The following is a 14,697-nucleotide window of genomic DNA, read 5'->3' as shown; positions in this document are numbered from 1 at the left end:
GTCACTGCCCAAGACCATCACTATACGTGCCAACCAGAAGCCATGGAATACCGCGGAGGTGAGTGCGCTGCTGAGGTCCCGCGACTCCGCCTTCAGATCAGGCGACAATGCAGCCCTAACAACAGCAAGGGCCAAACTGTCCCGAGCCATCAGAGGGGCAAAGCGTGCACACGCCCAGCGAATCCACAGTTACTTCCAGGACAGCGGCGACACGCGGCGCATGTGGAAGGGCATCCAGGACATCACCAATTACAAGACAACATCACCTGACTGTGCAGGTGATGCCTCCCTCCCAAATGCGCTGAATAACTTCTACGCCCGGTTTGAGGAGGAAAATGACGAGGCGGCGAGGAAGTCCACCCCTCCTACAAACGACCAGGTGCTGTGTCCCACCGTGGCCGATGTGAGAAGATCCCTTTGCAGGGTCAACCCACGGAAGGCTGCTGGACCAGACGACATCCCTGGTAGAGTGCTCAGAGGATGTGCAGACCAGCTAGCAGATGTTCTCACTGACATCTTCAACATCTCCCTGAGCAGCGCCACCGTTCCAAAGTGCTTCAAGGCCGCCAACATCGTCCCCGTGCCGAAGAAGTCTTCAGTTTCCTGCATAAATGACTACCGTCCCGTTGCACACATATCCATCATCATGAAGTGTTTCGAGAGGCTCGTCATGAGGCATATCAAGACCCTGCTGCCCCCTCAATGGGCCTGCTGTTGCCACCACCATCCACCTGGCCCTAATCCACCTGGACAAAAAAGACACATACGTTCGAATGCTGTTCATAGACTTAAGTTCAGCACTCAACACAATCATCCCTCAGAAACTGATTGGAAAGCTGAGCCTACTGGGCCTGAACACCTCCCTCTGCAACTGGATCCTAGACTTCCTGACTGGGAGGCCTCAGTCAGTCCGGATCGGGAACGGCATCTCCAAAACCATCACACTGAGCACAGGGGCTCCCCAGGGCTGCGTGCTCAGTCCACTGCTGTTCACTCTGCTGACCCACGACTGTGCTGCAACACACAGCTCGAACCATATATCAAGTTCACCGATGACACGGCCGTGGTGGGTCTCATCAGCAAGAACGACGAGTCAGCATACAGAGAGGGGGTGCAGCGGCTAACGGACTGGTGCAGAGCCAACAACCTGTCTCTGAATGTGAACAAAACAAAAGAGATGGTTGTTGACTTCAGGAGGGCACGGAGCGACCACTCCCCACTGAACATCGACGGCTCCTCGGTTGAGACCGTTAAGAGCACCAAATTTTTTGGTGTTCACCTGACGGAGAATCTCACCTGGTCCCTCAACACCAGCTGCATAGCAAAGAAAGCCCAGCAGCGTCTCTACTTTCTGCGAAGGCAGAGGAAAGTCCATCTCCCACCCCAAATCCTCATCACATTCTATAGGGGTTGTATTGAGAGCATCCTGAGCAGCTGCATCTCTGCCAGGTTCGGATAATTGCACCATCTGGGATCGCAAGGTCATGCAGCGGATAGTGAGGTCAGCTGAGAAGATTATCGGGGTCTCTCTTCCCGCCATCACGGACATTTACACTACACGCTGTATCTGCAAAGGAAACAGCATTATGAAGGACCCCATGCACCCGTCATACAATCTCATCTCCCTCCTGCCGTCTGGGAACAGGTTCCGAAGCATTCGGGCTCTCACGACCAGACTATGCAACAGTTTCTTCTCCCAAGCTATCAGACTCCTCAATACCCAGGGCCTGGACTGACACCTTGCCCTATTTAGCCTGTTCATTATTTATTGTGATACCTGCACTGTTTTTGTGCACTTTACACAGCCCTGTGTAGGTCTGTAGTCTAGTGCAGCTTTCACTGCGTTGTTTTTACGTATTTCAGTTTAGTTTTTGTACTGTGTCATGTAACACCATGGTCCTGAAAAACGTTGTCTCATTTTTACTATGTACTGTACCAGCAGTTATGGTCGAAATAACAATAAAAGTGACTTGACTTGACTTGAAGCCTTATTCGTCCTCGTTACTTCAGAGGAGATAAACCCCCGTTTTCACACTTCAATCCGTCAACCTTACAGCTCCGCCAACTCCTTGTTGAGGAAGAGTGACATTAAAGAAACGGGCTTGTTGGATCTTTTCCGGGAGTCGGGTTAGGAAACACGTGGCGGGATCTACGGAGGGAACTCCTAAATGACTAAGCCCAAATCCCCATTGGTTGATATGCTAAATGGTTATTTGCTGTCACCAATGAGGGATAAGTGAAATTCACGTCACCGCGACAGATACCGGGCACGCACAGCATGCTCAAATCGTCTCAACGTCAGCCCGGGAGCGCGAGGGTGACGAAGCTCCGCGAGAGGATGCACGTGGGCAGTGGGCGGGGCGGTGAGCTCGTTCGCGCGGTAGATGGGGAGACTGTAGAGTCAGTAAGCGCGTCCCTCGGTCCCGTACCGTGCTGGCCATTTACCCGAGTGAGTCATGGTCGATCCGCAACCCGCTGGGGTACAGCATTAACACACAAATCTCCATGTATGTAGTTAATCAATGTAGTTTTTCTTTTCAGTTCCACAATAACATTAATATCCGGCTGTTATATTGGCTTATACTAATTAAACTGTTAGAACTTTTCTAAACAGCACACCGAATGCATAAGTGGACCACTCAGCCCTCCGAAATTGCTACTGATCTGATTTAATTTTTTTTTACGCATTCCCCGATGTTCATTTCGAAAACAATTCAACCCCACTCTTTATAAAGAAACTAGGCTTTGAATGGAATCAAAGGCTTTAATTTCACTGGCCCGTGGGTACAAAGAGTTGCTGACTCCCGCGATTAACACTGGCAAGAAAAACAGGAGGGTGAGAGAGGGAGTGACGGGGTTGGGGGCGGATCTGTTGCTGCTTTTCACTACATGATGCCCTATCCACAGCCAAACCTCCCACCGTCCCTCTGAGCATTGTATCTAACTGAATATCATCTCCTTCATCATCTGATCCAACACGCTGCTTCCCATCCCGAAATGACTGAGTTTAAACCGACTCCGGCAGCTCCAGCAGTCCTGGCTGCAAAAACATCCGTTCATCTCAAGTACAGATATAACCCATGCCTTTGGTACAGGGTCAAACAGGAACATTGCGAAACCTGTTTCTGCTTGATCACAGATTCACAGGTCTGACAATTTATTGGTAGAAAGATACTTGATGACGCCAGGCTACGTAAATGTACATTATTGGTTGGCATTTGCTAGTTAGGACTGAATGAAATGTGGTGGTGGGACATTTGGCTTCAAGAGGGTTTGCTCTTAGCAGAGGCTTGCACGACGATATACTCCAGGGCAAGTATATCATTGCATCTTGCAATAGACAGAGGAGTCAATGACATGTTCTGGAGAGCGCCCTCTTCTTTGTGGTGGCGTGTTGGGGAGGAAGCATTAAGAAGAGGGACGCCTCACGTCTTAATAAGCTGGTAAGGAAGGCGGGCTCTGTAGTGGGCAAAGTACTGGAGAGTTTAACATCGGTAGCTGAGCGAAGGGCGCTGAGTAGGCTACGGTCAATTATGGATAACTCTGAACATCCTCTACATAGCACCATCCAGAGACAGAGAAGCAGTTTCAGCGACAGGTTACTATCGATGCAATGCTCCTCAGACAGGATGAAGAGGTCAATACTCCCCAATGCCATTAGGCTTTACAATTCTACCGCCAGGACTTAAGAACTTTTAAAAAGCTATTATTAATGCTTTTTGAGATAGTGATTTAGATGCATATCATATTTTTTACTGAGTTAAGTATTGTATGTAATTAGTTTTGCTGCAACAAGTGTATGGGGCATTGGAAAAAAAGTTGAATTTCCTCATGGGGATGAATAAAGTATCTATCTATCTATCTATCTATCTATCTATCTATCTATCTATCTATCTATCTATCTATCTATCTATCTATCTATCTATGTTGCTGTCGTTCATGTTAATTCCACATTTTTGCAATCACTACAGCAGGAAGCAGTTGCGGCGTCTTATAAAGGGAGGAAATTCTCACCGCGTTTTGAAATTATTATGACATAACACAGACAAGCAAGGAAACATCAGAAGTGATGTTTGAATTGAGCAAACAATATGAGGAATGTGCGTGGCCTCACAGAGCTGATGCTGATAGCAATTAGCAGATCTGGAGTGATTGCAACTGGCATAACTGGCACTTCCACATTTATACAGTTTCGCTCCAACTATTTCCTACCTTCCTTTGTACAGGTATGTAATGTCTAAAAGACCAGTGTTTGAGTAAATGAGACTCACCAAACTTCCTCCTGACTGAATCAATGGAATCAATGAAGGTTTCTCTCCAGTTGATGCTCTCAGTCCTCGGACTGGTTCAATTGTTGCTGTTCCCTCATCTTCAGTTGTGGTTTACTTCCAGTCGTTGGCTTTTCTTCCAATAAACCTCTCACCGCAGGTCTAACTTTAACCAGAGAGAATAGAGTATGTTACTAATACAAATGAGAACAAAGCATTAAACTGAAATTTAAATATTGAACGCATATATCATGATCCGAGTGAAGAAATCTGTAACTGTCACTCACACTTTTCAAAGCCTGACATGGGATGCAAAAGAACACACACAAAATGCTGGAGGAACTCATCAGGCCAGGCAGCATCTGTATGTCGACGCTGCTCTCTTCCATAGACGCTGCCTGGCCTGCTGAGTTCTTCCAGCATTTTGTGTGTGTTGCTTGGATTTCCAGCGTCTGACGATTTTCTCTTGTTTGTCATGGGATACAATGAAGTCATCGCTCAGTCATAGTATAAGATACAAGTCATAATACATCGGAGTAGAATTGGATGACTCGGTCATTCTAGTCTGTTGCTCAATCATTCATGGAAGATTTTATTTTCAACACCTTATTCTCGCTTCCCTGCTATAACACTCAACCTATTCAGCAACCCAAAATGTGAATATACCCAACGATAGCCTCCACCACCCTCTGTGACATCAAACTTCACATTCCACCAACCTTTGGCTGAAGAAATTTCTCTCAGCTCAGTTTTTAAGTGAAGCTTCTTTATTTCTGAGGCAGCACTCTCAGATCCCAGACTCTCCGTCTAATCAAGCCACCCTGTCCATTCTCACTGCATCCAGACTTGTTGCTATTCAGTTGGTGTAAATAATCACTCCCGCCCTATCTACCCCCCCCCCCCCCCGAACACTATCCCTGTGAACTGCACTGAACACAGGCCCAGGGCCATCACTGCTCCACACGCATAAAGCTTATGATTCCTCAGCTTATTTTGTGAACCTTGTTAGCAACAACTGTACTGAATACATTTCCGTGAAAAACAGGACATTTGGTACAAGGATAATGTACTGGGAAAAATCTGGTTTCTTTACTCTTCTATTAACTCTCACAAAACGAGCGCAGGTGCCCTGTTCCATTCACAGAGGATATAAAATGTTCCAGGGTGAATGTAATAAAGAGAAACTGGAATCACAAGAAATGCTCAGCAGGTAAGGAATTGCTGTGGGGAGAGGAAAAAAGATAGCGATTCAGTTTCCTAACCTTTCGTCAGAATGGATTCATCCAGTTTCTAGTGGAAAATCTTGGGGTGCTCTCCATGGAGCGGTAGGGACTGAGGGAAGATCTATAGAGGATTATAAGATTATGAAAGACATTGACAGAGTAGACAGGGAGTATCTTTTCGCTGGTTAGAAATGTCTAATATCAGAGGCCATGCAATGAAGGTGTGAGCGAGTAAATGCAATGGAAATGTGAGGGTAAGTTGTTTTACTCAGAGAGGTGTGGATGCCTGGAATGCGCTGTCTGTTATGGTGGGGGAATCAAATACATCGGAGGCTTTTAAGAGACGTTTAGATAGATGTGTGTGAGGAAGATTGAGAGGATATGGACATTTTGCAGGTAGGAGATTTTTTGGGGGGGGTGTTGATATACTTTTCAGCTGGTTTGGCACACCATTGTGGCCGAAGGGCCTGTTCCTGTGATGTTCTGTTCCATGTTCTGTTCTATCTTCAGCATCTTGAGTTTCCCTTTGACTCCCACTGGCAGATAGACAGGTGACAGTGAAGAGGAATTTCCAAATGTGAATTGATTTCTGAAACCCCGGGCTATTTCTACTGGTGCAAACACTAAACAGCGTATTTAATCACAACCTCTCCCTGTGAGGGATGGAATGCGAACTCATTCTCTGCTTCGCTTTCAAGGGAAATTTAGAACCAAACATTTGAGCACAGAACAGGAATACTCGCTCAACATCTCATAAAACCGGACAACTTGATCCCCGGTTCATTTTATCTGGGTCAAAACATGTGTGGTATCCCAGGATCCAACCTCAGAGGGTCACAGCCCGCACCGAGAGCCTCGCACATCTTTTCCAGATCACACACTGAGAGTTTCACGCTACCAATATCCAGCCCCCGGAGACGTCTGCTTCATTGAGGAAGGAGGAACATCCAGCCGCATCTGTAAAAGAACCGACGTAGACCGAAGCCCAAACACAGACAGTCCCATATTCCCGGAGCCTCCATCCCAAGATTGTATCTCAAGCACCAGCTCTCCCAGGGCTCTTTGCTGCTGGTAATATGCGGCAGTGTCTCAGCTAATCCCAGTTCAAAACCTTACACTCCCACACCAACCCATGACAGAACTGGGGCCTGATGATCCTTTGTCTGGATGGAGATCAGCCGGGAAACATGGACACTGGGTCACGAAGAGGGTGCTGATACATTTCAACTTGTCTCCACAGTTACATTGAGCACATTTGTTCATTATTTTATTGGCGACAGTCATCAAGCCCAGGTCAATTAACAGCAACTTTCCCCATCGTGTAACAAGAACAATATTTTTTAAATATAACATTGAAAATATAGCACTGGAAACTGAGTACATGATATTTCTTTGTTCTTTTGATGCACAAAACACTGACTGATTGCAAGATGTTTGACACACTGAACAGAATCGCATAAATGCAATCCCTACAATCATTAGTTGTTCCTTCATTCCAGCACAGACATCATCCGTCCCGCACAGTGAATGATCAAAGCATCGTCGTATCAACACCGGCTGCTGAGGCCCCTGTCTCTCCGCTGAGAGTCAGTAAACAGAGAGAGATAAACATGTTCAACTCTCCTTGCAGCTCCAGCGAGCTGTTGCCCTGGCGACGGAGGAAGTGGCTTGCAAAGATAACTGAAAAAGGAAATAACACTCAACTTGACATGTTCTGAATTTTATTATGGCAAAGATGAAATGATCATTCAGCCATTTTGTAACGGAGAAACTAAAATTCCACTGGTTGTATTTACCCTGTCGAGGTGCATTCAGCCAATCTCACGGTGGTTCCATCTCTACAGAACTTCCAGCAGTGCAGACGCTGGTCCAAAATAAAAACACGTTGTTGGATACAACCCGTCTGCAACAAATGTCGATTATGTGTTCAAGTTTAATGTAGATTCATAGAGCCTTTAGAGCACAGACAGAGGACTCTTAGCCCGTCCATTCCGTGCTATGTTCGGTCCGGTACCATCAGCCTGCACCCAGACCATAGCCCTCTAGACCACCCTCACCTATGTACCTACACAGACATCTCTTACATACTACAATTGAACCTTCATCTCTAATACGGCTGGGAGCTCTTTCAGCATTCGCACCGCCCTCAGAGTGAAGCAGTTACCCCTCAGATTCCCTTAAGTATTTCACTTTTTAAGGATGCGTACAGCTCCTCTACTCTTCCACCACTGGGAAGGTCAGAACACAACTTGGTGCATCTCAAACTCTGCTACGTGCATCTGGTGAAGAGTAAACCTGCAACCTCGAGGTCAGTGAGGAAATGGTCGGGGGAGGCTTATGAGGCACTCCAGGATCGTTTTGACGTGACAGACTGGCAGGCCCTCTGTGAGCCACATGGAGAGGACATTGATGGGCTCACAGAGTGCATCACTGGTTACATCAACTTCTGTGTGGACTGCAATGTTCCGGCAAGAACTGTCCTTTGTTATTCAAATAACAAGCCATGGGTAATAAAGGACATTAAGGACATCCTGAACGCTAAAAAGAGGGTGTTTCCAGATGGAAATAGGGAGGAGCTGAGGACAATACAGAGGGACCTGAAAGCCAAGATCAAGGAGTCTAAAGACAAGTATAGGAGGAAGCTTGAGTGGAAACTCCAGCAGAACAACATGAGAGAGGTCTAGAGTGGGATGAGGACCATCACTGTTGCAAACTAGCAACAGAGGAGCAGAAGGCAGTGTGGACAGGGCCAACGAACTTAACCTGTTCTTCAACAGATTTGACACTGTGTCCCCTGCTCATCCTCCTCATGATTCTTCTGTTGTCGGCTCCCAACCAACACATACTCCACTGTCCACTCCTACTCTTCCTCACAGCCCCCTACCCTGCTCACGTGACTACACACCTCCTACATTTGAAACCACCACGGTGGGCTTCACAGCTGAACAGGTGAGAATACAGCTGAAACGTCTCCACCCAAGCAAGGCTGCAGGCTGCTCAAGGCCTGCGCCCCCCATCTATGTAGAGTACTTCACCATGTATTCAACCGGAGCTTGAGTCTCCAGAGGGTTCCTGTGCTGTGGAAGAACTCCTGCCTCGTCCCTGTGCCGAAGACGCCGCGCCCCAGTGGCTCTAATTACTACAGACCGGTGGCACTGACCTCCCATATCATGAAGACCCTGGGGAGACTTGTTCTAGAGCAGCTCCGGCCTATGGTTTGGCCACACTTAGACCCCCTCCAGTTCGCCTACCAGCCCTGACTAGGAGTTGAGGATGCCATTGTCTACCTGCTGAACCGTGTCTACGCCCACCTGGACAAGCCGGCGAGCACTGTGAGGGTCATGTTTTTTGACTTCTCCAGTGCATTCAACACCATCCGCCATGCTATGCTGGGTAAGAAGCTGACAGTGATGCAGGTGGATGCTTCCCTGGTGTCATGGATTACTGAATACCTGACTGGCAGACCTCAGTACGTGCGCTTGCAGCACTGTGTGTCAGACAGAGTGGTCGGCAACACTGGGGCTCCACAGCGGACTGTCCTGTCTCCCTTTCTCTTCACAATCTACACCACGGACTTCAACTTTTCCACAGAGTCTTGCCATCTTCAGAAGTTTTCTGATGACTCTGCCATAGTTGGATGCATCAGCAAGTGAGAAGACGCTGAGCAGAATCACCTACAGCTTAATGTGAAAAAGACTAAGGAGCTGGTGGTGGGCCTGAGGAGGGCTAAGGCACCGGTGACCCCTGTTTCCATCCAAAAGGTCAGTGTGGACATAGTGGATGATTACAAATACCTGGGGATACGAATTGAAAATAAATTGGACTGGTCAAAGAACACTGAGGCTGTCTACAAGAAGGGTCAGATCTGTCTCTATTTCCTGAGGAGACTGAGGTCCTTTAACATCTGCCGGACGATGCTGAGGATGTTCTACGAGTCTGTGGTGGCCAGTGTTATCATGTTTGCTGTTGTGTGCTGGGGCAGCAGGCTGAGTGTAGCAGACAACAACAGAATCAACAAACTCATTCGTAAGACCAGTGAAGTTGTGGGGGTGGAACTGGACTCTCTGACAGTGGTGTCTGAAAAGAGGATGCTCACCAAGTTGCATGCCATCTTGGACAATGACTCCCATCCACTGCATAATGTACTGGATTGGCACAGGAGTACATTCAGCCAGAGACTCATTCCAACGAGATGCAACACTGAAAGTCATAGGAAATCATTCCTGCCTGTGGCCATCAAACTTTACAGCTCCTCCCTCGGAATGTCAAACACCCTGAGCCAATAGGCTGGTCCTGGACATATTTCCACTTGGCATGATTAACTTGTTTTTATATAATTATTTATGGTTTTATATTGCTATATTTCTACACTATTCTTGGTTGGTGCGGCTGTAACGAAACCCAATTTCCCTCGGGATCAATAAAGTATGTATGTCTGTCTGTCTGTCTGTCCTTTTGCCCCAAATTCACCCTCAGATGGGCAAGCGCTTAACTGCATTCACACTATTTATACGACAATACATTTGTATAAATCCAGCAGGGGTTTCCAACATGGGATCTCTTTAAGACAATAACTCTGCTTCTACCTTAATGGATCTGAATTCCCATGTCAATTTGTTTTGTCCCTCATTGCAGACCCTCTACTAGTCAATGAGTAAGTCATATCCTCGTTTGCCCTGCCAAAATGTAACACCCCACACTTATCTGTATTAAATTCCATCTGATAGTTTTCAATCCAATTTCCCAGTTCCACACAACTCCGTTTTGCCAAGAGACTTGAATCTTTCCAGGGCAGTGTGCTAACAAGCTACAAATGAAACAAAATCTCAACAGATAATCTGTCGAAAGATAATTTTTTCCGGTCTAACACCCTGTATCGGATGGCTTTGAACAATTTCTAAATTGATTTCAAGTCCCCAGCATCTTGAGTGTTTCTTTAATTTCAACTGTTCACAGACAGACAACAATGAGAAGGAATTTCCAAACACGGTGAGGATACTGAACCCGACGTAGATAACCAATGATGCAAACACTGAACAGCTCATTCCAGGTACTCACCACCTCTGTGTATTGAGATTACCTCTCATATTCCTTCGATCGGACTCCCCAACCCTGGGAAACGAAGCCTGGTGTATGTGGCTGGGCATCAAGGGCTTCACAGACTACGTGAGGGAAAAGGTAGCCTTGACTGTACCAGTAACGCTTCCCTCCCTGGCGCTCTAAGCACTGCTTCGAGGCACAACACAAGCCAGTCACGAAAACTACCCCCCGCCACCCCGAGAGCTGCGCAGTCAATGTCTGTAACAGAAGACGTAATAAGGCCTCTGCAAGGGTGCTGGGCCAGAAAACATCCAGGCTGAGCTCGCATACAGTGTGCACATCAGCGCATTGATCTCTTCACGGCCATCGCCAACACTTCACTCTTCCAGGCTGCCGTTCACACCGGCTTCAAATCAGCCACCATCATCCCTGTACCAACGAACTCTACACATTCAGAACAAACCGATCTGACGCCAGTTAGTGTGGCGTGCATTGAACGGCTGATAACGGCACATATCAAAAACTCCAATCCTTACTCACTGGGCACTCACCAATAAACGTACGTACCGAATCACTCCAGGACAGATGCCATAGCGTCTGTCATTCCCCTTGACCTGACACACACTGAAAACAGGGACACTTGTGTCAGAATGCTCTTTCTGAATTTCAGTTCGGTATGTAACACTATAGTCCCACAGACATTGGTGAACCAATTCCTTCTCAGCCATCTAATTACACCGCTGCTCAACTGGATGTTGGGCTTCCTAGCTAACAGACCACAGACAGTCAGGATGCACAACCGCTGTTCCTTCCCATTATCCAGAACTTGGCTGTGTGCTGAGCCCACTGTTGTACACTCCACTCACACAGTCTGCATGGCCAGACACCCAACAACCACACTGAAATTAAAATCGCCGATGACACAGTGTGGTGGGGCTCATCAGGAACAATATTGATATGTCTTACAGAGAAAACAGCTTAAGACCTGGAGCCAGTCAAATAACCTCTTTCCCAATGTTAACAAGACAAAGGGGATGGTTATCGATTTCTTTCTCCCGCTTGATTTTATAAACCTTCAACGTCACCCAAATTTTTCTGTGCTCCGTGGAATAAAGATCCAGCTTGACCAACCTCTCCCTATAACTCGGCCGTCTAGCACAGGCAGCATCCTCATCAATCTCTTCTTCACCCTCTCCAGCTTGATAATAGTTTTCCTACAATATGGTGCCCACAACTGTACGGAATACTCGGTGTAGCCTCACAGGCTATTTATATAACTGCAATACGATGTCTGCAAACCAAAACTCAATGCCTGACTGAATAAGGCCAGCATGGATAAAGGCTTCTTTTCCACCCTCTATACCTGCACGTCCGCTTTCAGCGAAAGTTACCCTGGTAACCCCAGCTCGCTCTGTTCCACAACGCTTGGTGCGCCGTCATTCAGCATACCAGGCGCACCACGGTTTCACGGTCCAAAACGCACCATCTTTCACTTGTCCAAATTGAAAACCATTTCCTGTATCTCAGTCTATCTCCATCACTGACCAACATCTCTTTGAAGTACATTATAACATGTTGCAATATCAACAAGACCCCCTGAAGACTCCCTAGTATCACAACTTGCTAGCCGTGCTATGTGTATTCATAAACAAATCAAAGTCATGAATGACATATTTCAATACCAACACGCACATCACAGTCGTCACAAGCCTCTATTCGCTAAATCCAACTTGAGTTATCGTCCTGTGTTTGCTGACATCGAGTCGGGTCAACATTGTTGTCTCTTTCTAAAACGTCATCATGATTGTCAAGCTCGGCTCCGCTGGGCGGTGTAATCGGGGATTTCCCCACAACCAAAGTCCAAACGCTCCGTTCATCTTTTTCGCTGCAAACTGAAGAGATTCAAACCCAGCTGAACAACCTGGAGTAGAGCTTGTATACTGCCTGTTCTATAATCTCAGGGACTCCATTCCAGTATTGCAGCTCCCCTGCGACGCTTCGCTGCCGGCGATTTGCCGTGGGTTTCCTGCCACTTCTGATTCACATATTAAGGTGGAACTGGAACCAAACAAGTATTATAACCTACATAAAGACTGCTCAGTGACGCTTTGGGACCGACGATTTGTCGTGGTGATCCTGGCATTTCCGATTCACAAACTGAACCTAATGATCGTCTATCTATCTTACTTCAAAATTCCTGCAAAAGAACATTGTCCCCTCCCATTCCCTCTCTCACTCTCTCTCCCTCCCTCTCCCTCTCCCTCTCCCTCTCTCTCCCCCTCCCTCTCCCTCTCCCTCTCTCTCCCCCTCCCTCTCCCTCTCCCTGTCTCTCCCCCTCCCCCTCCCCCTCCCCCTCTCCCTCTCTCCCTCTCTCCCTCTCTCCCTCTCTCCCTCTCTCTCTCTTACTGCACAGATATTATCTGACTGCAAAATGTTGGGGGCGCCCAATACTGTTCAACAGATCTGTGTAATGCCAGCCCCACCCCTCCTAATTTGTTAGTTCTTAGTCCATTCCTACGCGTGTGTAATACATTCCATACAGTCAATGCTCACAGCATCCTTTCCTCCCACTATCTCTCTGTTGCAGTTGCTCCCGAGGCCACTTTCTCTACGCTACGAAGCGGTGACCACAGAGCGATAAATGTGTGCAACATTTCTTGCAGCTACCGAGGGCTGTTACCCTGAAAACGGAGGAAGTGGTTAACCGAAAATCATCGAGAAAGGAAATAACAAACTCAACATAATATGCTCTGCGTTTCATTGTGACAAAAATCAGCACAGAAGCCATTTTGTAAGGCTGAAACTAAAATTTAAATGGCTTAATGGCTGCCTTTACCCTGCCTCGTGCTGTATTCAATTAAACATCAATTAACCGAACAAAGAGACACAGTTCCTGGAAAACATAGTAAAGTAAAAGTGCAGTACAATACTTGAGAATGAGACAAAGGTTAGAAAAAAGATTGTTGACATATATCATTGACGTGGTGAGGTACAAGCTGGAAGGAAATTGAACAAGAAGGTGTAACATATTGATCTGTGTGGATGGTATGTAAGACAAAATTTTCACTGTACGTTGGTACATGGCAATAATAAACCATTCCTCACTTAAATTGTGTGGAAACATTAGACAGTATGAGTTTCAGCTCCGGAACTTCGGGAGGGTGATTTCATCGAAGTGTACAAATTTTTGAGGAACAGGCAAGAGGAAAAGGCTTAATTCTCGCATTAATAGGGTTATGTACCCCGAAACATTCGTTGCTCTTCGGCGGGTCGAAACAGTGGAATGGAGTCAAGAAACAAAAAAAAAACTGCCCACACAGAAAGAGGGGACGTCACAAATCTGGATCTCATTACCTAGTCTGAACTGATGAAAGATAAAACTACTCATACACATGGAGCAGCGTCCCGCAAACGCGATTACTCCGTTTAACCTCCGGCTGCAAGAACATAACAGGCCGAATTTCCCCAGGTACAGCGCAACTGATGATTGCAGTCCCGGCATCACCACACTACCCGTTCCTCGGGCTAAAGCAACAAGTGCTGAGCGGCGGCTCATCTCAGGCGGTTGGCTGTGAAGGTCCTACAACCCGGACCGACCCGCCAGTTCGATTGAATTAACGGGACTCAAACATGCCCGCTCGGAAGGACCTCAAATACTCACCGGTGGGAACTTGATGTATTTGCCTCGCAGACAGCGATCCTACCCCCGCCTCCCCGCGACGATGCGCTTCAACTCAGAACGGAAAGCAAACCAAGACTGAGCATGCGCAATTTGAGCCCCCGCGTCTTCAGAGCCGGGGCGGGACTTTTGGAGGCGGAGCAAAGAGCATAGACCATAGACCATGGAGCACAGAGATGTTCAAAAAAATTAATAATAATAATAATAATAATAATAATAATAATAATAATAATAATAATAATAATAATAATAATAATAATAATAATAATAATAATAATAATAATAATAATAATAATTCTACTCCCTATTTTATTTTGGTGGAAATATTAGAGAACCTTGTTTGCAGATTTGAATCCTCTGGAAGGAGGCTTAACTGAAGTGTACACATTTTGGAGACACACAGATCGATGGAAAGGCTTAATTCTCCCATAAATACGGTCGTACATCGGGAAACATTAAATGCACCGCAGCTCGTAACAGTGAAATG

At 46.7% G+C, this 14,697-nt stretch overlaps 1 protein-coding gene across 1 annotated transcript in view; it reads right to left on the bottom strand.

Annotated features, from left to right (window-relative positions):
- Positions 1-14,279, bottom strand: part of LOC140723793 (uncharacterized) — a 35,541-nt gene extending 21,262 nt beyond the window's left edge. Inside the window, exons 1-2 of the mRNA XM_073038326.1 lie at positions 14,193-14,279; positions 4,272-4,434 (exon numbers count right to left, since the gene is read on the bottom strand). The gene's annotated coding sequence lies outside the window, so the exon portion shown is untranslated. The remainder of the gene's footprint in view (positions 1-4,271; positions 4,435-14,192) is intronic.
- Between the last annotated feature and the right edge of the window lie 418 nt (positions 14,280-14,697).

Source organism: Hemitrygon akajei, unplaced genomic scaffold, assembly GCF_048418815.1.
Source record: "Hemitrygon akajei unplaced genomic scaffold, sHemAka1.3 Scf000136, whole genome shotgun sequence".
Lineage (NCBI taxonomy): Eukaryota > Metazoa > Chordata > Chondrichthyes > Myliobatiformes > Dasyatidae > Hemitrygon > Hemitrygon akajei.
Note: the sequence above shows the minus strand (reverse complement) of the source record. Positions and strands in the feature narration are given on the sequence as shown.